This window comes from Erinaceus europaeus, chromosome 16 (genome assembly GCF_950295315.1).
Source record: "Erinaceus europaeus chromosome 16, mEriEur2.1, whole genome shotgun sequence".
NCBI classification, from domain to species: Eukaryota; Metazoa; Chordata; class Mammalia; order Eulipotyphla; family Erinaceidae; genus Erinaceus; species Erinaceus europaeus.
In genome coordinates, this window is record NC_080177.1 from 14682736 (window position 1) to 14709044 (window position 26309).

The following is a 26309-nucleotide window of genomic DNA, read 5'->3' on the forward strand; positions in this document are numbered from 1 at the left end:
CTCACATGGCAAAGTGGGTGAGCTCTTTCATCAACCCTATGCCTTCATATTTAAAAACATTTTCATTGCATAGATAATTTTTAAGTATGAAGTTATTTTCTTTTGGCAGTTCAAAATGCTATCCCATTGCTTCTATTTTTCATCAGTTCTGCTGAGAATTTAGCTGCCAATCTTACTGTTACTACTTTAAAGACAATGGCTTTATCTCTGTCACTTTTTAGGACTTCCTTTTGTTCATCGATATCCTCTAGTGTTATTGTGATGTGTACATAAGTAGTGTGCATGTTTCTTCCCTTGAGTGTTTTTTTTTTTTCTTCTTCATTAGATTTTGCTGGGCTCCTGTCTTACCTGCTTTGGAAGATACATTCTCTATTTTCTTCAAATATCGTTTCTGTCTCAGTCACTTGCTTCTCTCCTTCAAATGTAAATTCCTTTGAGATGTTCCCAAGTGTCTTTTTCACTTGTCCAATGTTTTCTATTTAATCCAACTGTGTCCCATATTCTGCGAAGTTCACCTAATATAGTTCTTACTTTTATATATTTGTATATGAAATATATTATAGAATATCCATATTTTAAAGTCCTTGTGAAATAATTCTGATACCACATGTGAGTATGTTGATATGTTGCTGACGACACTTTTCTTCTTGTCCTATGACAGTTCTTTACCTTTTCTCGCTACAAACCTTCTTTAATTGTATACTGCACTTTGCATAATGAAACGCCTTAGGGAATTCTGGTGATGATATGTTTTATCAGTGAGAGTTTACCCTGACCTGTGTTAAACAGCACTGAGTGTGAGTGTGTGTGTGTGTGTGTGTGTGTGTGTGTGTGTGTGTGTGTGTGTGGTTAATTTCAATTCAACAAGGAACTGAGCTACATCAAAGCATGACTGCATTTTTTAGAAACATGCGAGTCTAATTTTTGTTTACAATCTTCTCTTTGTGTCTTTCATGGAGCTGATCCAAGAGAACTTCAGTTCCTAGAGATATTCGGGAACTTATGTGCTACTCACAGAGACCCCCCCACACACACACACTCTTTAATCTATCCAATGAGTCTTCATATATAACACATATCTCTAACGATGTGCCTATGGTATTTATTCAGGAAGGCAAAGAAAGAACCATAAGACTGGAGCTGTGGGTTTCATTCCTCATTTTTGAAAGTTTAGCCCAGATAAACTGGCTCCCAGTTGACATTAGGCCTAGGTAAACATCTTTATGGACATTTATAAAAAAGTCCACTGACTTTACCAAGAACCTGTCCTTATACACAGGACCCCTGAGGAGTAACTGCAGTAATCTTTAAGCTCCTGACAAATTCTCCATAGTAACATACTTTCTAGTAGCACAGAAGTAATAACAAACAAAAGACATATTTTCTGCTGTAATTTAAAATAAAATATTAAATGAGATGAGAATAGAAAAATATGGATATGCTTTCCTAGAGTTTTCCTCTGCTCCAATATGAACTGTTACAAGGGAAAAAGTGGAAAAATATTATGAGAGTAATTTTTTTCAAAGTGGCTTTGACTGACTATTGAAATACATAATACAATTGACTTAAAAAAAAGGGAAAATGGGCAGAAAATCCCCCATCTCTCTTCTATTTCTGACTTTAGTACCATGGTTCAGGTCTCCATTGTCTGGTAATAAAATGCCATTGTAGGGGGCCGGGCAGTAGTGCTGTGGGTTAGCACACATGGTGCAAAACCCAAGGACCAGTATAAGGATCCCGGTTGGAACCCCTGGTTCCTCACCTGCAGGGGGGTCACTTCATGAGCAGTGAAGCAGGTATCTATCTTTCTCTCTCCCTCTCTGGATTTCTCTCTGTCCTATCAAACAACGAACAACATCTTGGTACCAGAGTATTGAAGCTGGAGGGTTGACATCTCAGGTTTGGCATCTCTGGATACCAAGGTTGTGGCACTGGTTGCATTGATCTGGTTGAGGTCAGCAGATGTAGTCTCACATGATAGGGAATCAAGAGAACACTAAAGAAGTACAATCAAAGTCCCAGAGTCTCCAAGACTGTGAGAAATAATGGATTTTAAAGAGAATGGGGAAGGTTCCTTGCTGTCTTAGAGTTTAAGAGGACAGCAGATAATTACTATTATAACTAAGTTATTTGGGAGCTTGTTTTACTTTGAAAACCCCATGGTTAGGATTTGCTGTACCATATAAGACCTTACCATGATGATTTATGTCATTTCATGCTATTTACAAATAACTATATCTTAGGTACTGACAGACTGGTTGTTTTTTCTTAAAAGGAGACAATACCTTTTGGCTGCAGCAGCCATCTTCCAGTAAATCGTCAAAATGACTAACACAAAGGGGAAGAGGAGAGGGACCCGCTGTATGTTCTCTAGGCCTTTTAGAAAACATGGAGTTGTTCCTTTGGCCACATATATGCAGTTCTATAAGAAAGGTGATATTGTAGATAGAAAGGGAATGGGCACTGTTCAAAAAGGAATGCCCCACAAATGTTACCATGGCAAAACTGGAAGAGTCTACAACGTTACCCAGCATGCTGTTGGTATTGTTGTAAACAGAAAGTCAAGGGCAAGATTCTTGCCAAGAGAATTAGTGTTCGTATTGAGCATATTAAGCACTCTAAGAGCAGAGACAGCTTCTTGAAACGTGTGAAGGAAAATGATCAGAAAAAAAAGGAAGCCAAAGAGAAGGGGACTTGGGTTCAGCTGAAGCGCCAGCCTGCTCCACCCCGAGAAGCACACTTTGTGAGAACCAATGGAAAGGAACCAGAGCTGCTGGAACCCATTCCCTATGAATTCATGGCATGATCAATATAAAAACTTCATACAATATCAGAACTATAAAAAAGGAGGCAATATCTTAGTCAAATTTATGTAAGCACCATCACAACATACTAAAGCTCAGTATATCAGAGTTAATCTGGAATGCAGGCATCAGTCCAGCTGCTAAATTCTGCTGCTCTGAGTATGTCACTCTACTTTTTAGTAGTAATATATTTGGCAGTCACATGGAGATACTGTGTGAGAATAACAACAAAGACTCAAGTCCTGCGCTGTCCAATTTTCTTCCTGAAAGCCACCATGTGAAGATACAGAATTTAGGTCCGAGTAGGTTGGTAATTGGCTATTCCTCCTCCCTTCAACATTTATATAATTTCCTTGAACAAATAATGAGTAACTTCTTTTTCCTCCTACTCTAACAACTTAAGTCTCATAATAGTTAGAACTTGCTACTTCTCTTAATACATTCAATTATCTGCTGATTCAAGCATCTTCAGGTCAAACACATTATACAATGGCTAATTATGCCTTTTCCTGTGGGTAAGAAGATCTTTAAATTTAATTAAAAGACCTTAACTCAACTCCTTCACATTAGGGTCTACATCCCAATGGATTTTCTGCAGGGTGACTTAAAGAGCCAAGCCTAATATTAAAATATGTAGCAGCTATTACTTGTTCCTTCTCCAAAGCAAAATTATTTTGGTTGAAGGATATATTGGTCATCAGTTTCAGTCTCTCAATTTTGCCTCTGCATTCACTATTTATTTATTTTTTAAATTTTATATTTATTTATTTTCCCTTTTGTTGCCATTGTTGTTGTAATTATTGTTGTTGTTATTGATGTCATCATTGTTAGACAGGACAGAGAGAAATGGAGAGAGGAGGGGAAGAGAAAGATAGACACCTGTAGACCTGCTTCACCACTTGTGAAGCGACTCCCTGACAGGTGGGAATCCGGGGGCTCGAACCGGGATCCTTATGCTGTTCCCTGAGCTTTGTGCCACATGCACTTAACCCACTGTGCTACCACCCGACTCCCTGCATTTACTCTTAAAGGCATATGAGTTGAGAAAGCTTGTTTGCTAGTTTGAAAGTTACTTACTTTCTATATCTTATGTCAGTACAGCACCTTAAATGCAGGCTTACATTTCTCAGTCTCAATATCGTCTTTGACATGCTAATAAACACATAAGCAAAAGTGACAGGAAGAAAATCATGAAAGGAGAGAAAAAAAGTTATGTAGCACATCTGAGACATAGAGTTCAAATATACAGGATGTTTTTATATGCAAGGGAAGAGTCACAAACAAATATCTTTCTATCTCCCCTCTCTAAATTAGAGTAGAGAGAGGGGCAGGGGTAAGGAACTTTTGGGTTAATATCTTCCAAGAAAACATAAAAATCAAGAAGAATATTGTGTTTTTCTTAAGTTTCTTGAGTTTTACTTCCACTGTTTTCTTGACTTGGATTTTTTTTTTTTTTTCTTATCAACCTTACACTAAAAGAGAACACCAGATGTTGACAAAAGGAAACAGGGAAAGAAGCAATCTGGAAAGAAGCAATTGTGCGTTATTCTGTGGTGAATTTCTCTTGTCCCCTCCCCACCGCCCAAACACACACCCCTCATTCCTTCCCTTCTCTTTTATATCCTTCCTGTCCCTCCCTTTTCCTCCCCCCTCACTCTTCCTTTATTCTTTTCATTTTTTTTAAATCTTTCTTTCCTTCCTTTAGCTAGAGACAGTAAGGCAAAAATAAAGAGGGAAAGAAACAAGAACACTGAAGCATGCTTTAATGCCGGTGGGGTGGGGCTCCCTTTATTCTTCATCTTCTGTTTTAGGCAAGTACCTCAAAAAGACAGCTGATTATGTGAACAGTGCCTGGAGTGGGCCAAACCCATGTCCACTCCTATTTCTTGCTTATTAGAAATAGTCACAGGAGAGTAATGAATGGTAATAATTATTTTCACTGACTCAACAAGTAGGCATTGGAAAACCACCGGATCCTTTTGAACAGCACAATAGCATTAGGAAGGTGATACTATATATATATACATCACTGATATACTATCCACATCACTGACATGCTACCAGTGATGGGCACGAAGGGATAGAGAGCTATCTCACTGGGAAGAGCATCACCGGGCTTGTATGCAGGAAGCCCTAGGTTGTATGCTGGCCTTGAAAAAGATTGTGTTAAGGGGGATGAGCAGTGGCAGACCAGGTTAAGTGCACATGGTGTGAAGTGCAAGGATCAGTTTAAAGATCCCAGTTTGAGCCCCTGGCTCCCCACCTGTAGGGTGGGGTCGCTTCACAAGCGATGAAGCAGGTCTGCAGGTGTCTTTTTCTCCCCCTCTCTGTCTTTACCCTCCTTTCTCTCAATTTCTCTCTGTCCTGTCCAACAAGAAAACAATAAAAATGAAAAAAAAAATGGCCACAGGAGCAGTGGACTCATAGTGCAAGCATCTAGCCCCAGAGATAACTTTGGAGGCAAAACAAACAACAACAACCAAAAAACCACCAACCAATCAACCAAACAAAACCAAAACAACAACAACAACAACACAACGCCAACAAATTCAGAGGCAGTTACTATCTCTGTAAGGGGAGTGAACAAGACCGAGCTAGAGTGAAAGACAAGTGAGACATCACCGAGACTGAAAGGGGAGAAAAGAGGAATAGAACATTCCCTGGCTTTACCCTGAGGTGCTGCCTGGGATTAAATCTGTTCTCTGGAGTTTCACGCACACACTGGTGCTCCGAACAGGTTGAACATTCTCTCTCTCTCTCCACAGTCCTAAAATGACAGTTTTTTTCTTTAATCTTAATTTCCCTACAATGTTGATACAAGCAATCAAGTCTAGTGTGTCACCACTCTGGATCTCCTTAGCCCAGGTCTCCCTCATCTTAGTAGAACTGACACTTTACCAAACTGTCATCACAGCCTCCAGAAATGCTTTCTTACTTTAGGTGGCTTGAGGGAGGAACGAAGTGTATTTTTTCTGTTATTGAAACGGCTACACAGAAACAAATCTTTTAAGGTGTTCATGCTCTGCCTTCTTTCTATTTTTCCCCACAAGACACTTCTGAAAATAGATTATCAAGACGCATGAGCTCATTTCACTGAGCCCTTGGGGTTTTAAGACACCATGTCTTGTATGTTCTTAGAGTACTTATGGGGCCTAGTATAGTATTTTTTAAGTATATATTTTATTTATTTATGCATTTGATAGAAACAGAGAAATTGAGATGGAAGGGGGAGATAAAGAGCTCGAGAGAAAGAGAGATACCGGCAGCACTGCTTCACTGCTTGTTAAGCGCCCCCCTACCCATAGACAGAGACTGGTGTTTTGAACCCAGGTCCTAGTGCATTGTGTGTAATATGTGTGTTCTTGAAGTTGTGCCACCACCTCGCACTCCTAGCATAGTTTCTTATATTTACTAAGTTTGCATGTATTGTCAAGTGAACTGCATTCTATTATTATTATTATTATTATTATTATTATTATTATTATTATTATTTTGCCTCCAGGGTTATTTTTTGGGCTCAGTGCCTGCACTACGAATCCACTGCCCCTGGAGGCTCTTTTTCCTTTTTGTTGCCCTTGTTGTTTATATTTGCTGTTGTTATCATTATTGTTATTGCTATTGTTATTGCTGGATAGCACAGAGAGAAATCTAGAGAAGAGGGGAAGACAGAGAGGGGAAGAGAAAGATAGACACCTGCAGACCTGCTTCACCACCTGTGAAGCGACATCCCTGCATGTAGGGAGCGGAGGCTTGAACTTACAATGGTTCTTATGCTTTGCACCATGTGTGCTTAACCTGCTGCACACTACCGCCTGGCCCCCTACATTCTATTAAGAGGGAACATGACATTATGAACATATGTGACTTCTACTCTAAGTTGATAAGGGATTTGGCATGAGTTACATCACCTCCCAGGACCTCTTGTCTTTTTAAATTTCTTATTATCTTTATTTATTTGTTGACTAGAAACAGCCAGAAATCAAGAGGAAAGGGGGAGATTTAGAGGGAGAGAGACAGAGGGACACTTGCAACACTGCTTCACCACTGGTAAAGCTTTTCCCCTGCAGGTGGGGATAGAGGGCTCAATCCTGGGTCCTTTCTCATTGTAACATGTGCACTCACCAGGTGTGCCACCACCCAGGCCCGACCTCACTGTCTTCATCAGCAAAACCATCACAGTAATGCAGAAGAGCACTCTAAGCCTTTCCATCTCTGACATTTGATAGTTATGTCAAATACACCACCTCTGCTTCGTGTGCTAATATCATTGTTTCAGTCTTAATTTTTTCTCCTATATGTCCTCTCCCCAACCACCTCCTTGTTAAACCTAGGTCCAGGACACATTTGCATTAGGACTGAGACACTGAGGGGATGAGTTTGGGTGAATAAAGAGAGATCAGGAATCAGATATCCCTAGTGACTTACTCTTCCCTACATTTGCCAGAAATTTGATAGGATCCCACTCTGTTAACAAGGAAGTAAGAGATAAATCCCAGAAATAACTATATCTGCCCTCCCACCAACAACAGTAGAAACAGTCTTTAAAAATGTTCACTTTTTAAAAATTTTATTTTGGGTAGAGGGAGAGAAATTAAGAGGGAAGGAGAAGGCAGAGAGGGAAAGCGAGACACACAGCTTCCCTGCTTATGAATCTTTCCCGCTGTAGATGGCCACCTGGGGCTTGAACATGGCTCCTTGAACACTAACACACACGCTCTACTCTGCGTGTTGCATCCTGGCCTCAACTGGAAACAAGTTTTAGTGTCTGGGAGTTGACTTAGTGAGGCAGACCATAGATAGTCACACACATGAGATCCCAGGTTTAATCCTGACCACCTATAAACAGAGTGATGTTCAGGTCTCTCTTCTTTATAAATAGTGAATTAAAAATACAGAAATAGTAACTAGAATAAGAAAATATGGTTATAGCATGAATTATTTTTTTCTAATTAAATCTTTTAAAATTACCTGTATTTATTTGATAGGGACAGTCAGAAATTGAGAGGGAAGGGGAGATAGAGAGGGAGAGAGACAGATATCTGCAGCACTGTCTCACTACTCACAAGATGTTCCCCTGCAGGTGGGGACCAGGGCCTTGAGCCGGAGTGCACCGTAACATTCTCTCTCAACCAGGTATGTCACCATCTGGCCCCTCTGAATTTTTTTTTATCCCATAAATATAATCTGAGATGACATTATGAAAAATATTCAGTATGTCTGCTATATAAAGTGTTGTGACCTGTTCTGTGTCTCCACCATATGTTGAAAGTCCCCAACCATCCCATGTTGCTCTATTTGGACCTAGGTGATAGAGATTAATGACAACATAGGATAGGACCCTAAAAAATCAATAAAATTTACAAAAACAAACTAATAAATATTTTCAATGAAGATTATGAATTAGTATTGGCCTGCAATAGACTTACTAGTAGGGTTTATAATTCTCATTTAGTAGATAGCAGGATTTTGAATAGCTCAACCAAGTAAAAGGGAAAGGAGTCCATATTGAGAGACATTTGAGATAAAAAAATGAACTGGTAATACACTGGATATAGAAAACAAAGAATAGAGGTCTGCAAATATTAGTTTTTCAGCTTTCAAGCTTGAATGATTAAAATGGAACTGTTAGTAATGGGAACTGACCAGGAGAACAGACTAAGGGAAAAGAGAAATTCAGGTCTAGGCATATTTCATATATATATGTATATATATATGTATAATTTTCCTTTATTGGGGGATTAATGTATTATAGTTGGCAACAAATGCAATAGTTTTTACATGTATAACATTTCTCACTTTTATACATAACAATACAACCCCCACTAGGTCCTTTATCATCCTTTTCCAGGACCTATACTCTCCCCCACCCCACTCACCCCAGAATCTTTACTTTGGTGCAATACACTTAGTACTCCAGTCCCAAATTCTGCTTAGTGTTTTCCCTTCTGATCTTGTTTTTGAACTTCTGCTTGAGACTGAGATCATCCCATATTCATCCTTCTGTTTCCGATTTATTTCAATTAACATGATTTCCTCAAGCTTCATCCAAGATCGACTGAAAATGGTAAAGTCACTGTTTTTAATAGCTGAGTAGTATTCCATTGGATATATATATATATATATATATATATATATATATATATATATATATATATATATATATATATCACAACTTACTCAGCCACTCATCTCTTGTTGGACACCTGGGTTGCTTCCAGGTTTTGGCAATTACAAATTGTAAACATATGTGTACACAAATCTTTTTGGATGGATGTGTTGGGTTCCTTAGGATTTATTCCCAGGAGAGGAATTGCAGGGTCATAGGGTAGGTCCATTTCTAGCCTTCTGAGAGTTCTCCAGACTGTTCTCCACAGAGGTTGGACCAATTTACATTCCCACCAGCAGTGTAGGAAGGTTCCTTTGACCCCACAACCTCTCCAGCATTAATTGGTGCTACTTTTTCTGATGTATGACATTCTCACAGGAGTGAAGTGATATCTCATTATTTTCTTTATTTCCATTTCTCTGACAATTAGAGACTTGGATTATTTTTTTCATGTTTCATGGCCTTTTGGATCTCTTCTGTGGTAAATATTCTGTCCATGTCCTCTCTCCATTTTTGTATGGGGTCATTTGTTTTCTTTTTGTTGAGTTTGGCAAGCTCTTTATATATTTTGGTTATTAAAATCTTGTCTGATGTATGCATGTAAAGATCTCCCATTCTGTAAGGGGCACTTTTGCCAAAGATTAGATGACTGTAGGTGTGGGGGCTTACTTCTCAGCTCTCAATTCTATTCCACTGGTCAGTGTGTCTATTCATGTTCCAGTACCAAGTAGTTTTGATTACAATGGCCCTACAATACAATTAGAGATCTGGGAATGTGCTGCCTACAGCTTTGTTCTTTCTTGTCAAGATTGTTTTGGAAAAATCTAGATCTTTTCTAGTTCCAGATAAACATTTGTAACATTTGTTCTATTCTCCTAAAAAAATGTGGTTGGGATCTTGATGGGGATAGCATTAAATTTGCACATGGCTCTGGGTAGTGTATTCATTTCAATGATGCTAAATTTTCCAACCATGAACATGGAATATCTTTCCACTTCTTTGTGTCTTTTTCTACTTCATTGAGTAGTGACTCATAATTTTCAGTATACAAGTCTTTCACTTCTTTGGTTAGGTTTATTCCTAGATATTTTACTGTTTTTGTTGTTATTGTAAAAGGAATTGATTTCTGGATTTCATCTTCTTCTAGATTAGTGTTTGCATAAAGAAATGCCACTGACTTTTGCATGTTAATTTTGTAGCTTGACACCTTTCTGTATTGCCTGATAATTTCCATTAGCTTCTTACTGGATTCTTTAGTTTTTTTTTTTAAGTTTTTATTTATTTTTTCATGAGAAAGATAGGAGGAGAGAGAGAAAGAATGAGACATCACTCTGGTGCATGTGCTGCCAGCTATCAAACTCAGGACCTTATGCTTGAGAGTTCAACACTCAACTCACTGTGCCACATCCCAGACCACTTCTCCACTTCCTTAGATTTTTTTTTTTTATGTATGCTATCATGTTATCTGCAAATAGGGAGAGTTTGACTACTTCTTATCTTCCAATCTGTATCCCTTGAATTCCTTGCTCCTGCCTGATTGCTATGGCAAGAACTTCCAACACTATGTTGAATAGTAATGGTGATAGTGGGCAGCCCTGTCTAGTACCTGATCTGAGGGGAAATGCTTCCAGTTTTTCACCATTGAGTATGATGTTGGCTGTAGGTTTGCTATATAGAGACTCCACTATCTCCAGGAATTTTCCATCTATTCCCATTTTTTGTAGTGTTTTGATCATAAAGGGATGTTGTATTTTGTCAAAGGCTTTGTCTGCATCTATTTATATGACCATGTGGTTTTTGGCCCGGCGTTTATTGGTGTGGTGAATCACGTTGATTGATTTACATATATTAAACTAACCTTGCATGCCTGGGATAAACCCCACTTGGTCCTGATAAACAATTTTTTTAATATACTGCTGTATCCAGTTGCCTAGAATTTTGTTCGATTATTTTAGCATCTATGTTCATCAGAGATATTGTTCTGTAGTTTTCTTTTTTGGTTGTGTCCCTGTGTGCTTTTGGTATCAGAGTGATGTTGGCTTCATAGAAGCTGAAAGGGAGTATTCCAGTGTCTTCAGTCTTCTGGAAGACTTTTCAAAGGAGAAGTATTAACTCTTCCTTGAAGGTTTTGTAGAATTCATTTGTAAAACCATCTGGTCTAGGACTTTTATCCTTGGGAAGGTTTTTGATAACTGTTTCAATTTCATGAGCTGTGATGGACCTGTTCATATTATCTAGTTTCTCTCTATTTAATTTTGGAAGTTCGTAGGTATCTAGAAAATTGTCCATTTCTTCCAGGTTCTCTAGCTTGGTGGCATATAGTTGTTCAGAAGCCTCACATGGTATGTTGAATTTCTGTGGTGTCTGTTGTGATATCTCCTCTTTCATTTAGTATCCGATTTATTTGGATCTTATCCCTTTTTTGTTTTGTGAGTCTGGTTAGAGGTTTGTTAATTTTGTTTACTCTTTTGAAGAACCGATATTTACTATCATTGATGTTTTGTATGGTTTCCTATTTTCAATGTTATTGATTTCTGCCCTAACTTTGGTGATTTCTGTCCTTCTGGTTGCTTTAGGGTTCCTTTGTTCTTCTTCCTCTAGCTCTTTGAGGTATTCAATCAGGTTGTGTATTTGAGCTTTTTCTTGTTTCCTAATGTATGCTTGTATGGCTATGAACTTCCCTCTCAGTATTTCCTTAGCTGTGTCTCAAATATTTTGATAGCTTGTGTCTTCATTTTCATTGAACTCTCAAAACATTTTGATTTTTTTCCTTGATTTCCTCTTTGACCCAGTAGTTGTTAAGTAGTGTACTGTTGAGTTTCCACATTTCAGGACTGTTACTAATATTTTGTTTATTGTTAAGTATTAGTTTATTTCTACTGGGTCTGAGAAGATGCCTGGGATGATTTCAATGCTCTTGAATTTGCTGATGCTATCTTTTTGGTCTAACATATGGTCTATCCTTGAGAATGACCCTCATGGACTTGAGTAGAATATGTATTCGTTTCTTGGGGTGAATGATCCTGAAAATGTCTAGGCATATTTCTATTCATTGTTACAAAGTTTGGTTTAGGGGGGTCTGTGAGGTGGCATAGTGGATAGAGCACTGGACTCTCAGTCCTGAGATACTGAGTTCAGTCCCTGGCAGCAAATGTACTAGAGTGATATCTGTTTCTTTCTCTCTCCTCCTATCCCTCTCATAAATAAATAAATAAATAAAATAAAAAAGTTTGGTGAATATGACCAAATAAATTGGGGACATTTGAAGAAGTTGAGCAAAAGAACTCTGAGGCTTGTTGATGTGAGACCTCTTGAATATTTTCCTGACTGGAATGAGCACAACTAGAATTTCTCATCTGTTCTCGAAGGCAGTTGGAGCCTAACAGTTGGAGGTTATTTTGGAAATTAAAATATATTCTATTAAAAGAAGGCTTGGGAATGGAGAGAGAGAGAGAGAGAGAGAGAGAGAGAGAGAAGGGGAGAATCATAGCACTGGATGCAGTGAGGACTAGGCTTTAACTTGAGATATGTACATGGCTTAGTGCACTATCCAAGTGAACTATTTTGCCTGACTAGAATCTTCACTCTTCTCCTCCCTCATTTTTCCTCTCCTCCTCCTCCTCTGTCTCCTCCTGCAGATGGGCACCTGGGGCTTGAATATGGTTCCTTGAATACTGTAACACACATGCTCTACTGTGTGTAATATGACCTGGTCCAAGCTGGAAATAAGTTTTAGTGTCTGGGAGTTGACTTAGTGAGCAGGCCATAGATATTCACAAACATAAGATCCCAGGTTTGATCCTTACCAGCTATATCCCTGATATAAGAAGGCATAAAAAAATTGTCAATAGAAGCCTAAATACCCACTAGGGAAAGTGAGAGGCAGGCTGGGAATATGGATCGACCAGTCAATGCCCATGTTCAGTGGGGAAGCAATTACAGAAGTCAGACCTTCCACCTTCTGCATCCCACAATGACCTTGGGTCCATATTCCCAGGGGGATAAAGAATAGGGAAGCTATCAGGGGTGGGGATGGGATACGGAGATCTGGTAGTAGGAATTGTGTGGAGTTGTACCCCTCTTATCCTATGGTTTTGTTAATGTCTCCTTTTTTTAAAATAAAAATAAATAAAATAAAATAAAAAGAAAAAACAGAAGCCGAGATCTCCCCGGACAATACTTGAAGACTCCCAATCTCATCCGCTATGTCCTTATATTTAGCTTCCTGATTATTATACTATTTGTTCTGCTTTATAATTTAATACTTTTCAGCCACCAAGTTGCAGATGTTACCAAGACACCAACCTGACTTCCCTGGGCAGGCAACCTCACCAATTTGTTTTGGAACCCACATCCTCAAAGATCTACCCCACTAGGGAAAGATAGAGACAGATTGGGAATATGGATTGACCTGTCAACATCCATGTCCAGTGGAGAAGTAATTACAGAAGCCAGACCTTCTACCTTCTGCACCCCATAAAGATCTTTGGCCCATACTCCCAGAGGGATAAAGAATAGGGAGGCTTCTAATGGAGGGGATGGGAAGTGGAACTCTGGTGGTTGGAATTGTGTGGAACTGTACCCCTCCTATACCACAATCTTGTTGATCATTATTAAATCACTAGTAAAAAATTAGAAAAAATGCTGAAGAGGCTGGGAGCAAATAGTGATGCTTGTATTACTGGATCAGACATTTAACACAAATTTTCATTCCTGTAATTGAAGAATTCTAAAAGTTCTGCCCTATATTTTTACTAGCATTCATGTGATTTTACTATCTCCAAGACCTTTTGCACTTGGATTCTAACTTATTAGTCTAAATTTACTCAATTCATTTCTAAGCCACATACAATTATGGAGAGCTAGAATGCTAGTCAGGAACTACAATGGGGAGGATAAAAAGATGAAATAATCACATTTCTTTTTAATTTTTTTCCAACCTCTTTAAACAACCAAAAATAATCACATTTCTTTAGAACCCTGGGACCTGCTTGGCTGTCAAGCTTCCAAGTGCTATACTGAAGGTATATCCCAATATAGTCAAAACAGAGACAACAATTGTAAACTGCCTGAAAATGTAGGATCATGTTGCTGAGAATATGAAATTCAAGCTGGATGTTAAAATGGGAACAGGTGTATTGGGCTGAGAATGGGGTGGTGGGCATTTCAAGAAAAAGTAGAGGAAAGTAAAAGAGTATTGAATAATACATTATGTTCGAAGTAAACTTGCAAAAAAAAAAAAAGAAGAAGAAGAAGATATCAGGGAGGTGGCGCAGTGGATAAAGGGTTAAATCTCTTAAGCATGAGATTCTGAGTTCCAGCGCCAGCAGCACATGTACCAGAGTGGCTGGTTCTTTCTCTCTCCTCCTATTCCTCTCATTAATAAATAAATAAAATATTTTTTTAAAAAAGGTAAAATATTAATAACCAATATGACTCATGCTCTGAAAACTATGATATCTACCAGAGGAAAGAGTAGAGGGGTAAGTAAGAAGGGGGAGGTACAGGGTTCCATTTGGTGTGGAGACAGAAGACCTTTGGTTGTGGGTGTGGTGAGTTGTAGGCACATATCTCATTAAGTGTGAAACTCTAGTCCTAAAATCCTGTATTATTGCAAACCAGTGCTGAATCAATAGAAAATGAGAAAAAAATTACTCTACTTAGAAAAAAGAAAAAAAAAATAGTATGTTCAGATAGTGGCAAGAAGCTCAAGGAAGGAATAATCAAATACATACGTGGAGGAAAATAAATAGAACACTGGAAATGCATCTAGGGGGCCCCGGCCAAGGTCCTTATGGGCCTTTAAAAAATTAAATATAGTGGGAGTCTCGGGCGGTAGTGCAGCAGGTTAAGTGCAGGTGGAGCAAAGCGTAAGGACCGGCATAGGGATCCGGGTTCGAGCCCCTGGCTCCCCACCTGCAGAGTAGTTGCTTCACAAGCGGTGAAGCAGATCTGCAAGTGTCTATCTTTCTCTCCCCCTCTCTATCTTCCCCTTCTTTATCCTATCCAATAATGATGACATCAATAACAACAACAACAATAAAAAAACTAGGGCAACAAAAGGGAAAATAATAAATATTTAAAAAAATTAAATAGTAAGGATTGCTGTTATTTTTTAAATGAACATTTCTTTTCAGCATTTCCTCTCAGGTATATGGATCATAAAAATCTAGAGACTTTTAATTCACCTTTGTTGGCTGAAGAGCAAGCTCTCTGTCTTTGCTGTTTTGATGATGGAAGGGAGTCTTTCTAGGTCACCTGGTATCCATCGTTTGCCACTTAGGTCTGTAAACCTAAAATGAGTGCTTACGGCATTATCTTGTAGGGTTTTTTTTTTTCTCCTCATTTCCACTCTCAATACTATTTCTCCTCCAGGTAGAAGTACTTTGTGACTCCTCCATAATGTATATTAGTTCAGATTCTTTAGAAACAATCCCAGTGACTAGGTCTCCTGACTTAAGAAGTGTTCTCAGGAAAAAATGAAAAAAAAAAAAGTGGGGAAAGTAGAACAGGAACAGGGAGCATCTAAAGAAGAGACACACCTCACCTCTAGACTAGCTCTGGAATACAAATGGCACCTCAGATTCGCCCTGCTAAATTCAAGTGGGGTGGACTTTTCTGCTTACAAACCAGTCAGTCACTGGCCCTTGGCCTCTCCCAGCAGAGATGTGTTGTCCATGCAGACTCCTAGGCATGGCTATGGTTCTCTGCACGTGCCTGTAGAGACCAGAGTTCTTTTTTTTTAATTTTTTAAAATTATTTATTTTCTCTTTTGTTGCCCTTGGTGGTTTTTATTGTTGTTGGCAGTCAGCTGAGGTAAAGAACAAACACCTCATCACAGACCCCTGCAAGCGTCAACCCGGCTTTGACCTAGCACGTTATGATTGGGCCCTCCTCAATCGCTATGGAACAGGCCATGGCCGGTGCGCAGCTGTGTTCCATCGCTGGGGAGCCAGAGACGACCCGAACTGCCCCTGCGGCTACAGACAGACTATGACCCACATAGTCAACGACTGCCACCTCTCCAGATTCAAAGGAGGTCTCGAAACTTTACATCAGGCTCAACCTGACGCTGTTGACTGGCTACGGAAGAAGGGCAAACGCTAGAAGAAGAATTGTTGTTGTAGTTATTATTATTGTTGTTGATGATGTCGTCATTGTTGGATAAGACAGAGAGAAATGGGGAGAGGAGAAGAAGACAGAGAGAGGGAGAGAAAGACAGACACCTGCAGATTTCCTTCACTGCCTGTGAAGCGACTCCCCTGCAGGTGGGGAGCCGGGGGCTGGAACCCGGATCCTTACACTGGTCCTTGAGCTTTGCGCCACATGCGCTTAACCCGATGCGCTACCGCCGACTCCTGAGACCAGAGTTCTAATGACAGTGACAAATAGAAACTTATTAGAAGTGCAATATAGAAAATCTGGAGAATGAGGGTGGACAAAGATAGCATAATGGTTATCCAAAGAAACTCTCATGACAGAGGCTCCAAAGGCCCAGGTTCAATCCTGTGCGTGACTATAAGCCAGAGCTGAGCAGTGCTCTGGTAAAATAATGATGATAACAACAACAACAACAATAATAATAAATAAATAAAAGTTTTAAAATAATAAATTAAAAAAGAGAAAATCTGGAGAATGGATGCATGGAATGGGCAAAAGGGAGTCTGGAGAAAGCAACTGCCATTTCTAATAGAATAAAGCCTTGCTCCCCTGCTCTAGTCAGCCTGGTTTGTTATTTGAAATTCTTTTTTTCTTTACGATTTTATTTATTTATCTATTTATTTATGAGAAAGATAAGAGGAGAAAGAGAAAGAACCACATTATTACCCTGTTACAGGTGCTGCTGGGGATTAAACACAGGACCTCTTACTTGTCAGTCCAATGCTTTATCCACTGCACCACCTCCCAGGATCATTATTATTATTTGAAATTCTCTGTGAGTTGTTTGATTCACCAATCAAATTGGGAATCTGTGCTGCTTTTCGCTGTTCCTTGATGTCTAGCCTTCTATTCTGCACTTAGAATAAGACATGCTCCCCAAATAACATTAAAACATTTAAACCAAGAATTGCTTACCACCCTGAGATTTCTTAAAATCTGAAGAATCCACAGAAGTCCAGGGAAGAATTGTATAGCTTGAGCATCAGCGTAAGTAGTGCTATGGGTCTATTTCACTCTTAATATGAACTTTTGCCATTTCTTATTTATTTACTTATTTATTTTCCTGCCACCAGGGTTATGGGCCCATTTCACTCTTAATATGAACTCCTTGCTATTTATTTTTGTTTTTATTTTTCTGCCACCAGGGTTATTGCTGGGGCTCGTGCAACATTAGGAATCCACCATTTCTGGTGGCCATTTTTCCCTTTTTAGTTTTTCTTTCCCTCTGCTTTTTTTTTTAATTGGATAGGACAGAGAGAAATTGAGGGGAAGGAGAAAGAGAGACACCTATAGACCTACTTCATCACTCATAAAGCGTCCCCCCTACAGGTTGGGGAACTGGGGCTTGAACCTGCATCCCTGTGCATGGCAAAGTGTGCACCACCACCTAGACACCTTTGTCACTTCTCAGTGTCTTTAACGACTTCTAGAATTTAAGACCATGTGGTCCTGCATCCATTCATAAGTAAGGAACTATAGGGGTGTAAACGAATGGAGTCACTTGATGGTAAAGCATCCAGGGAGTCTTGGTGACTCCAAAATGCAGTTTGCCAGCACAGAGCATGTTTGAATGTAATAGCTCTCCCAAGTCAATGTGTTGGAAACTGGCTCAATAAGAACATTTTAAAATGAAAAGCATAGTAGAAAATTGACTGTCAGCCATGTGAGGAGATAGCAGTAAGCCTTTTCCTTCTTTCATTTCTCTATTTCTCGAAATAGATAGTAATCTAAGACATTTACATGTAGAACAAGCCTGAGAAATTGCTTAACTAAAACACCTTTCAGCCTAGTCTAGTAGGAACAAAGTTACGCCCATTGATTTTTTTGAATTCAAGTCCAAAGTGAACACAGTGTATTTATACACACATTTCCTGCCTTATAGCTCTTTATCTTTTGCGTGGTGAAAGAAAAAGAAAAAGAAAAACCTGAAGAAAAGTGTGAGTGTATAGTTTTTCTTTTTGTCTACTGTCAAGATTAAGACAATAAGGAGGATAACAAAACTTTCTTTCTGTGCAACACTTGCTGTTATCTACAATTTAAAAGAGCAAATCTCTCCATATCCCTTTCTTGTCTTTCTGTCTTGATATTTTCTAGCCTAGAGAACTGAGGTGCTGTTTGCTTAATGGTCACCCCAAATTTTCTGGTTGGAATACAGAGGTAGGGTTGCTGGAGCCAATTGCTATATTAGTTTGAATCTGTCTAATTAACGTAAAAGAGAAGGGAATCGCACAGGTATGCAGCAATTCTCAATAGTCTATACAGAATCTCGAGTCTAAGTTTCTTGCTCAGTTTCTATTGTGAGATACATGTTTACAGTTTTTTCTTTTAATTTTTATTCAATATTGGAAGCATTGAAGTGCTAAAGGTTTTAGTTTACAGTTCATTTTTTAAATAAGCAACTTTATTTATTTATGAGTTTATTGGGGGATTAGTGACTTACAGTCAACAGTAAAATACAATAGTTTGTACATGTGTAGCATTTCTCTGTTTTCCTCATTTTCTTTCAACTCCCACTAGGTCCTCCTCTGCATCATGTTCCAGGACTTGAATCACCCCCCCCACCACACACATACCCCAGAGTCTTTTACTTGGTGCAATATACCAATCCAGCTCAACTTTGATAACTTTGTTCAGAAGGCTGTATAATTTAGCATGAGTCATGGCTCTTCAGTTGATGGAGGTTAGAGTCTGAATAATTAGTAAAAGCTTCCAAGATTAGCAACAGCAAATGTCAGGCTGCTGAGGCCATAATAAAGGTAATTATGTCCAACAGTTTAGACACCAGATGGGGAGGGGGCTGGAAAAATCAACAACATTCCTCTTTTCTCTGTCTATCCCTCTCTCCCTCCCTTCCTCTTTCCTTCTCTTAATCTTTTCTTTTTTTTTTTCCTTCCCAGCAGTACTGCTTAGTCCTGGCTTACAACAATGCACGGGACGGAACCTGGGACCTAGGGGCTCGCAAACATGAAGTCAGTTGTATTTCACCTCCCACCATCTTTTCTTTTCTTAGAACTCTGACACAACGTGGCCATCTAGATTAAAATGTCGTTACACTCAGTCATTTGTGCAAGAGATTTATATTATCGTGTACTGTCATTTATTTTTAAAAGTATTATTTACTAAAATTTATTGATGCTTTTCTGTACTTATTACTAAGATTATAGTAATATCTTAATACTGTTATAGTCTTAACTTGCTAGTTATTATTTTAGTTATTTGGATCTCATTTCTCTAAGGGCAAGTGCACTCGTTGGTCACATCATCCTTCCACTCATTCATGTAATAAGCATTGATTGAACCCCTCCTGCCTTCCAGGCACAAGGTTATGCATTCTGGACTCAGTACTAAGGGGCACAGTCCTTTCTCTGAGTTTATTCACAGTTTAGTTGGCTGTAACAGTCAGGCACACCACAGAAGCAGTGTTGCCTGAGGAAAGGAATTTTAGTGAAGGACATAAAATAGCTCAGAGAATCAATCACACAGTAAGTCAGAGAATAAGACTCAAGTGTAAGCAGCCAGAAACAAAGTCCAGAAAGTCACCATACAGGAGAAGCTGAAGAGCAGAGCATCTGTGCAGCAAATACAGGGAGCCAGAGACAACCCGAATTGCCCCTGCGGCTACAGACAGACTATGACCCACATAGTCAACGACTGCCACCTCTCCAGATTCAAAGGAGGTCTCGAAACTTTACATCAGGCTCAACCTGACGCTGTTGACTGGCTATGGAAGAAGGGCAAACGCTAGAAGAAGGGTCAGCTTCTACCCTTCACTGGAGAAACACAACCTGCAACAGCCATTGGGGGGCAGTCACTTTTGCCCCGTCCCTGATGCCTGCCCAAATGGACCCAACTCTCTGCGCTTGTTGTCACAGCCTCCTGAAAACTTTCCTTCCACTTCTTCCACTTTTGAGTTATTCATAGGTCCAGTGATCCTGTGTGTCTGTCTACTGGGGAGTCTTTAGTGTCTTTGAGTATAAAAGAGAGAGAATACTTCTCTAATTAATGAATCATTGTGACAAGTAGTGAGATGGGTGCTGAACAAAGAACTAGGTTGTGAACAATGCATTGGAAATTAGTTATATTTTATGAAGGAGACATGCCAAAACCTGCCACATGGAAAGAATTCTGACACCCTAATTGCCACCCCTTTGTCACAAGGCATCTTTCTCCTCAGAGAACCCTGGGTGGTCCTGCCAGTTCCACTCTGAGCCACCTTCGGTAAAGGAGACATTCCTTAACCTTCCTTAACCTGAGACTAGCATCCTCTGATGCAAAGTCAACGAATCATGGAAGTGTCACCACCTTCCTTCCTCAACCTGTAATTGGCCTGACCTGCATGGAATTTCCCCAACCCATGACTAAAGAATTTGCTCCTTCCCTTTTCCCTCCAAGTGCCTGGTACTTGCTACCCCATAAATTGTGGCAATACCCTATAATCATCTCCAGCCCAAGGTCACAACTCTTTCTTGTCACCATTGTGCTGAGTTATCCCTCGTGGATTTGCTCTCTTTTAAACATTTTTATTTATTTATTATTGGATAGCAATAGAAAGAAATTGAGAGGAGGGTATAGAAGCAAAGAGACAGAGAGACACCTGCAGCTCTGCTTCATCATTTGTGAAACTTTCCCCTTTCAAGCAGGTGGGCACCAGGGGCTTGAACATGGGTCCTCGCGCACTGTAATGTGTGTGCTTAACCAGGGGCGCCACCATCTGATGTTCACTATTAATAAAGTCTGCTTTTTTGGCTGTCTGCCTCTCTCTGTGTGATCTTTCTCATTCACTTTTCTAACCTCTTGTTATTAACATCTGAAAACACTGGTATGATGCTCTGCAAACAACAGAGTTAAATAAATGTAAGAAAGTTGTGGCCTCACTTTGGTTGTCTCTTTGATCCTCTTTACCAAGATCTTGACTCTTACTTCTTTTCCCACCCAGTGATTCAAGTTAGCTACAGGTAGAGTTTTAAGTTCATGTCTATGATGATGGAGTAATAGAAAATCCACTCTCTAATTGTCATCAGACCATTACACTTGTGTTATGTATTTAATGCTGCCAAATCCCAAATGAAGGTTAATGTGCATGGCAGAGAACAACCATTTGTGAATTTATGAATTTGAATTCCCCACTTAAATGTATTGACAAAGATGATCACAGAAAATGCAAGTAATTAAGTTACACTCATGGTGGGGAGAGCAGCTGCAGATATGGTATGTCTGTCTGTACTCTCTAGTCTCAAACCTCTGTTTTTTACGGAGAAGCACGAGCGATGCTAACTCAAAGTTTCACATGCATTGCATCTCATGTGTTATTTTCCCAAAGTGGGTTCTGTAAACTACCAATTACTGGACATTATAAATAATTTTATACTTGAAGAGTTTTATACTTGAAGAGGTTAAAGGAATACAAGGCTTTAATTCAGATTTATTGAAATATAGTCGTCACATAACATTCAGTTTATATTGTAAATGTGATGATCTGATCCTATAGTTCTTAAAAATAATTACTACAATAAGATTAGTTAACCCATGTAGCACCTTCAGTAATTATCATGTGTGTCTTTCTATGCCTAAGGTGAGAACATTTGGAATCTCCTCTCCACAATATTCAAGTCTAAGATATAAAATGATTAGCTACTCACTGCAGTGTGAGTTAAATTCTCCCAGATCTACTCATCATACAACTGGGAGTTTGTACCTCTTACCTAACACTTCTCCTATCCTTAGTCCATGGCAACCACTAGTGTATGCTGTTTCTATGAAATCAGTCTTTTAAGATTTCACAAATAAGTATTTGTGCACTTCTGATTTATTTCACTTAGCATCTCTCCTCCTCCTCCTCCTCCTCCTCCTCCTCATTCTCCTCCTCTTCCTCCTCCTCCGCCTCCTTCTTCCCCTTCTCCTCCTCCTCCTCCTCCTCCTCCTCCTCCTCCCCCTTCTCCTTCATGTTATCACAATGGCAGCCATTTTCTGTTTCATTTTAGAGTACTACTCTGGTGTATAGCTGTGTTAGTCTGCGAGTGAAACCTGAGGACATTTACATAACTTGGTTATTATAAATAATTCTGTAATGAATATGTAGGTTGTAGAGAAACAAGACAATGATTTCATTTACTTCATAGATAGAGATATATAGATATCTAGGTAAGATTCCCAGTTCAAATGTCAGTTCCTTTTCCCTCCTTCCCTCCCTCCCTCCCTTCCTTCCTCCCTCCCTCCCTCCCTCCCTCCCTCCCTCCCTCCCTTCCTCCCTTCCTTCCTTCCTTCCTTCCTCCCTCCCTCCCTCCCTCCCTCCCTCCCTCCCTCCCTTCCTCCCTCCCTTCTTTCCTTCCTTCCTTCCTTCCTTCCTTCCTTCCTTCCTTCCTCCCTTCCTTCCTCCCTCCCTCCCTCCCTTCCTTCCTTCCTTCCTTCCTTTCCTTCTTTTTCTTTGTTTCTTTCTCTGTTTTTTCTTTCTTTCTTTCTTTCTTTCTTTCTTTCTTTCTTTCTTTCTTTCTTCCTTTCTTCCTTTCTTCCTTTCTTTCTGTGAGAGGCAGAGAGAGAGAGAGAGAGAGAGAGAGAGAGACCACAACATCAAAGCTTCCTTCAACAATGGGGACTAGTATTGAACTTGGGTCATGCACACAGCAAAACAGAACATTATCCAAGTGAGCTATTTTGCTGGCCAGGAAGTTCCATTTTCAACCCTGAGTAATCTCCATAATGTTTTCCTTAATGATCCTACTAATTTATATTCCTATCATAAATGTTCCTTCCCTTTTCTCAACATCCTTGCCAATACTTATTATTGTTTATCTTTGTGGTGAGCTATCCTACAGGTGCCACTTGTGATAGAAGACCCCCCTCCCCACCCCTTTATTAAAATTTCTTATTCTTTTAGCACCAGAAGCAAGAGAAGGGTGCAAAGTTAGTAAATGCCAGTAAGAAAATGAGACTTGAGCAAATATGAAGCCCAAGAAGCCATCACAAATATGAGCTCTGCAACACACATGTGCCACTACATGCAGGTACAGGCCGATGCTCTGCTGGATCATCCTGACAGGTGTGGAAAAGGAAAGAGCAGCTTAAGCGGTTTAAAGATGGAGAGCACAGAAGAAAGTCACGTCGACTTCTGTAGGGTAGATCCTGGAGCTAACACAGTAAGACTCTCAAATTCACAGGCACTAGTGGGGAGATAAGGCTTCCCTCTAAAAGGAGTTACTTTTAAAAAAATTTCTTTACTGGGGAATTAATGTTTTACATGTGACAGTAAATACAAAAGTTTGTACATGCATAACATTTCCCAGTTTTCCATATAACAATACAACCTAGTGGGGGTTATTTTGTTATAAGGAGTCACTTTTCAGTGGAAAGGAATTTTAGGGAGATAATCAGTCCTCAATACTCCTTAAACACCTTTAGTCACTCAGAGACCTTTTAGGTGAAAACTCGACTGATAAGGAAAAAATAATTCTGAGTTTCTCATTCCTTCTACCCTTCTCCCCCACCCAAAGAAAGGGGGTGGCACACGTATTACCATGTGCAAGGACTCAGGTTCAAGCCCAGTCCTCACCTGCAGGGGGAAAGCTGTGTGAGTGGTGAAGCAGTGCTGCAGGTGTCTCTCTGTCTTTCTCCCTATTACCCCCTTCCCTCTTGATTTCTGCTCCCTCTATCCAATAAATAAAGATAATTAAAAAAATTAAAAACATTAGCCAGGAAAAAAAAACTTGATCTGTATTCATAACAGATTTCTGGTTTTCTTTGGCTTCAGTTGTTTCTTCTGCTTACCCTATAGTGAGTAGTAACTCTGTCCTAAATAAGTCTATTGTTTCACACCCTTAGATTATGCAGAGTTCTAGGGCCAACGAGAATCTATGCTCCAGAACTGAATTAGGCTTAGGCACTGTACACATTTCTACCCAAACCTAGATCTACAAGCTAATCTTACTGAGGGAGCAAATCCTCAGCCTTTTTCTTTCTTTTTATTATTATTATTATTATTTTAATTTAAGAAGGGAGACATTAACAAAACCATAGAATAAGAGGGGTACAGTTCTGCACAATTCCCATAACCCGATCTCCATATCCCATCTCCTCCCCTGATAGCCTTCCCATTCTCTATCTCTCTGGGAGTATGGATCCAGGGTCATTGTGGGTTGCAGAGGGTGGAAGGTCTGGATTCTGTAATTGCTTCCCCGCTGAACATGGGCGTTGACTGGTCGATCCATACTCCCAGTCTGCCTCTCTCTTTCCCTAGTAGGGTGGGGCTCTGGGGAAGCTGAGCTCCAGGACACATTGATGGGGTCGTCTGTCCAGGGAAGTCTGGTGAGCATCTTGCTGGCATCTGGAACCTGGTGGCTGAAAAGAGAGTTAACATACAAAGCCAAACAAACTGTTGAACAATCATGGACCTAAAGACTGGAATAGTGCAGATGAAGTGTTGGGGGGTATTCCCTGCATGCTCTTGTGTACTTTTGCTTTCAGGTATATATTTTTCCCCTAGTTTATGGGCACGTGTGAACCTATGCTCTATCTCAGGGGACCTGGACTATATCTAGGTTTGAGGACTTTATTGGGGAGTAGTCCACCTGGAATGGAATTAGAGAAAGCAGACTGGTTGAGCAAGAGGAAAAGAAAAGAAAACTCTTTTCACAACATGTGTTCAAGGGGATCTTTTCACAACATGTGTTCAAGGGGATCTTGAATTTTAACCTGAACAGTAGTGGAAGAGAGGCAAGGTGAGGAAAGGTATGATTTACCTAATTGTAGTGCTATGCATGGCAATATCAGTACCGCCAGATTTAATTATTCCTTTCATCTTGCCTTATTTTGCTCTTGAAGATCAATACCCTTGTTCTCTTCTTAAGCAGCAATGATTTATACACTGTAAACATAAATTTAATCATGTGCTGCCGTCATCATGTTTACAGACTCTGTCCAAGACATGGCCCATTGTAATTATTTTCTCAATCATTCGCCACAAGAGAAACACTTCAGCAACACTAAAACTTAACTTAATCACTCGAAACAATATCAGATCAACCAAGGGATGTTATTACATGGCCATCTTGCAAGAGTAAAGCTCATTTCCCAATACTTTAATTTTCTGCTAAATTTCAAATTGTGTTTACATACAGAAATTGAATTATTGCCCTATCTGTATGAACTAGAAATGAAAGAGCATCATGGAAGATTTTTATTAAAACTGATTCCCAAAGCAGCCTGGGCAAAGTTCTTAATTCACAAATCACTGAGGGTTTAGTTTATTTACTTATACTTTAAGAAGAAACTGCATGTGAAAGCTAAAAATGAATAGTCATTGTAGATTACAGAAAAAGGCTAAAAGTAAATAAATTGGAAGATTAAAAGACGAAAAACATCACAAAACGGCAGCTCAGATGACCTCCAAAACTCTTCCATATCCAAGAGACTTCAGATCCAATATAAATGGCACACATGGAGCATGGTGAAAGAAGCTTATGGTGTTTTAACTGTGAGCACCAGACAACAGTGCCACAAACGGACTTTATCACGCTGCTCCCTCATCACATGATTCTACAGTACAGTAAAAGGTAGCATGTCCCGTCATTTGTCACGCGGGGGACACAATTATTCTTTCATGCAGGGATGCACGGATAGCAGGAGCTGAAAGGAGACACTGAGCATCCAGGCAGGTAGAGACAGACCTTTATTTTATTTGGGAGCCGGCTCTGCATAGCTGCTCTTTGTTCAGTCTCTGTTCAACGACTCAGCTCCCAGAGCAGCAATGGCAACAGCTCACTGAATCAGGAGTTAGGACCACAGGTACAGCCCCATGGGTCAAGTAACAGGACTACAGATGCCGTGACCTCCAGTTTCAAGCAGGATATACTTAGACCAAATCACACAAAAGGGACAAGCAGCCAACCTGGAGGTCTGGGTGCCATCATAGAGTGGTCGTGTGCAGCAACAGTAGGTAAACAACAACAACAGCAAAAACATGTCTGCATCCTGTGTAACAACAGAAATGAACATGTTTAACATGTTTACGTGGCTTTACTCCTTGGTCATGTTTTGGGTGTAAGTCCTAAGGCCTCCATGTTAGCTTGACAGAACTGCATTATTTTGGGCTCCCCTACAGGAGGTAGCTCAAACAAGTCTGCATTAATTAGAAAATAAAAGTGTAGTAACTAGCTGATCTTATTAAAATCCATGGCCCCCAACTCTTCATCTGCACTATTCTAGCCTTTAAGTCCATGATTGGTCAACAATTTGTTTGGCTTTGT

At 39.7% G+C, this 26309-nt stretch overlaps 1 pseudogene; it reads left to right on the forward strand.

Moving 5' to 3' along the window:
• The first annotated feature begins 2306 nt into the window (after nucleotides 1-2306).
• On the forward strand, nucleotides 2307-2819 carry LOC103108385 (large ribosomal subunit protein eL21-like; annotated as a pseudogene).
• Nucleotides 2820-26309: the final 23490 nt, after the last annotated feature.